The sequence below is a fragment of the Arachis hypogaea genome, chromosome 2 (genome assembly GCF_003086295.3).
Source record: "Arachis hypogaea cultivar Tifrunner chromosome 2, arahy.Tifrunner.gnm2.J5K5, whole genome shotgun sequence".
NCBI lineage: Eukaryota > Viridiplantae > Streptophyta > Magnoliopsida > Fabales > Fabaceae > Arachis > Arachis hypogaea.
The window spans coordinates 50,822,554-50,825,462 of NC_092037.1; the positions used below are offsets into that span (position 1 = coordinate 50,822,554).

The 2,909-nt window shown below is 42.0% G+C and overlaps 1 non-coding gene across 1 annotated transcript; it reads left to right on the top strand.

Moving 5' to 3' along the window:
- Nucleotides 1-2,006: 2,006 nt before the first annotated feature.
- On the top strand, nt 2,007-2,114 carry LOC140181135 (small nucleolar RNA R71). The gene has a single exon (XR_011875794.1). It is a non-coding gene; the product is annotated as a small nucleolar RNA R71 (small nucleolar RNA).
- Nucleotides 2,115-2,909: the final 795 nt, after the last annotated feature.

Consider the following 2,909-nt stretch of genomic DNA (forward strand, 5'->3'; position numbering starts at 1 on the left):
AACGCCAGCTTCTTGCCCTTTTCTGGCGTTTAACGCCAGTCTGGTGCCCCTTTCTGGCGTTAAACGCCCAGAATGGTGCCAGACTGGGCGTTAAACGCCCATCTGCTAACCTCACTAGCGTTTAAACGCCAGTAGGTGCGTCCTCCAGGGTGTGCTGTTTTTCTTCCTGTTTTTCATTCTGTTTTTGCTTTTTTCATTGATTTTGTGACTTCTCATGATCATCAACCTAAAAAAAATAAAATAACAAAGGAAAATAGTTAATTATAAAACATTGGGTTGCCTCCCAACAAGCGCTTCTTTAATGTCATTAGCTTGACAGAGGACTCTCATGGAGCCTCAGAAATGCTCAGAGCTATGTTGGAACCTCCCAACACCAAACTTAGAGTTTGAATGTGGGGGTTCAACACCAAACTTAGAGTTTGGTTGTGGCCTCCCAACACCAAACTTAGAGTTTGACTGTGGCGGCTCTGTTTTTGAGAGAAGCTCTTCATGCTTTCTCTCCATGATGACAGAGGGATATCCTTGGGCCTTAAACATCAAATCACTTGAATGATCAACTCTCCTCTATCAACATCAATCACAGCCTTTGCTGTGGCTAGGAAGGGTCTGCCAAGGATGATGGATTCATCCATGCACTTCCCAGTCTCTAGGACTATGAAATCAGTAGGGATGTAATGGTCTTCAACTTTAACCAGAACATCCTCTACAAGTCCATGGGCTTGTTTTCTTGAGTTGTCTGCCATCTCTAGTGAGATTTTTGCAGCTTGTACCTCAGAGATCCCTAACTTCTCCATTACAGAGAGAGGCATGAGGTTTACACTTGACCCTAAGTCACACAAGGCCTTCTTGAAGGTTATGGTGCCTATGGTACAAGGTATTGAAAACTTCCCAGGATCCTGTCTCTTTTGAGGCAGTTTCTGTCTAGACAAGTCATCCAGTTCTTTGGTGAGCAAAGGGGGTTCATCCTCCCAAGTCTCATTTCCAAATAACTTGTCATTTAGCTTCATGATTGCTCCAAGGTATTTAGCCACTTGCTCTTCAGTGACATACTCATCCTCTTCAGAGGAAGAATACTCATCAGAGCTCATGAATGGCAGAAGTAAGTCCAATGGAATCTCTATGGTCTCATTTTGAGCCTCAGATTCCCATGGTTCCTCATTGGGGAACTCATTGGAGGCCAGTGGACGCCCAGTAAGGCTTTCCTCAGTGGCGTTCACTGCCTCTCTTTCCTCCCAAAATTCGGCCATGTTGATGACCTTGCACTATCCTTTTGGATTTTCTTCAGTATTGCTAGGAAGAGTACTAGGAGGGAGTTCAGTAATTTTCCTGCTCAGCTGACCCACTTGTGCCTCCAAATTTCTAATGGAGGACCTTGTTTCAGTCATGAAACTTTGAGTGGTTTTGATCAGATCAGAGACCATGGTTGCTAAGTCAGAGGTATTCTGCTTAGAACTCTATGTCTGTTGCTGAGAAGATGATGGAAAAGGCTTGCTATTGCTAAACCTGTTTCTTCCACCATTATTATTGTTGAAACCTTGTTGGGGTCTCTGTTGATCCTTCCATGAAAAATTTGGATGATTTCTCCATGAAGGATTATAGGTGTTTCCATAGGGTTCTCCCATGTAATTCACCTCTTCCATTGAAGGGTTCTCAGGATCATAGGCTTCTTCCTCAGATGAAGCTTCTTTAGTACTGCTTGGTGCATTTTGCATTCCAGACAGACTTTGAGAAATCATATTGACTTGTTGAGTCAATATTTTGTTCTGAGCCAATATGGCATTCAGAGTGTCAATCTCAAGAACTCCTTTCTTCTGACTAGTCCCATTGTTCACAGGATTTCTTTCAGAAGTGTACATGAATTGGTTATTTGCAACCATTTCAATCAGCTCTTGAGCTTCTGTAGGCATCTTCTTCAGATGAAGAGATCCTCCAGCAGAGCTATCCAAAGACATCTTGGATAGTTCAGAGAGACCATCATAGAAAATACCTATGATGCTCCATTCAGAAAGCATATCAAAAGGACACTTTCTGATTAATTGTTTGTATCTTTCCCAAGCTTCATAGAGGGATTCTCCTTCCTTCTGTCTGAAGGTTTGGACTTCCACTCTAAGCTTACTCAATTTTTGAGGTGAAAAGAATTTTGCCAAGAAGGCATTGACTAGCTTTTCCCAAGAGTCCAGGCTTTCTTTAGGTTGAGAGTCCAACCATGTCCTAGCTCTGTCTCTTACAGCAAAAGGGAATAGCATAAGTCTGTAGACCTCAGGGTCAACCCCATTAGTCTTGACAGTGTCACAGATTTGCAAGAATTCAGCTAAGAACTGATGAGGATCTTCCAATGGAAGTCCATGGAACTTGCAATTCTGTTGCATTAGAGAAACTAATTGAGGCTTAAGCTCAAAGTTGTTTGCTCCAATGGCAGGGATAGAGATGCTTCTCCCATAGAAATCGGGAGTAGGTGCAGTGAAGTCACCTAGCACCTTCCTTGCATTGTTGGCATTGTTGTTGTTTTCGGCTGCCATAGGTTCTTCTTCTTTGAAGAATTCGGTCAGGTCCTCTAAAGAGAGTTGTGCTTTGGCTTCTCTTAGCTTTCTCTTCAAGGTCCTTTCAGGTTCAGGATCAGCCTCAACAAGAATGTTTTTGTCTTTGCTCCTGCTCATAAGAAAGAGAAGGGAACAAGAAAATGTGGAATCCTCTATGTCACAGTATAGAGATTCCTTTAGGTGTCAGAGGAAAAGAAAATTAGAAGACAGAAGTAGAAAATTCGAACTTGTCAAAGGAGATGGAGTTCGAATTTTGCATTAAGGGATAGTGTTAGTCCATAAATAGAAGGATGTGAGAAGGAGGGAAGTAATTTTCGAAAATTAAGTAAAAGATTTTGAAAACATTTTTGAAAACACTACTTGATTTTC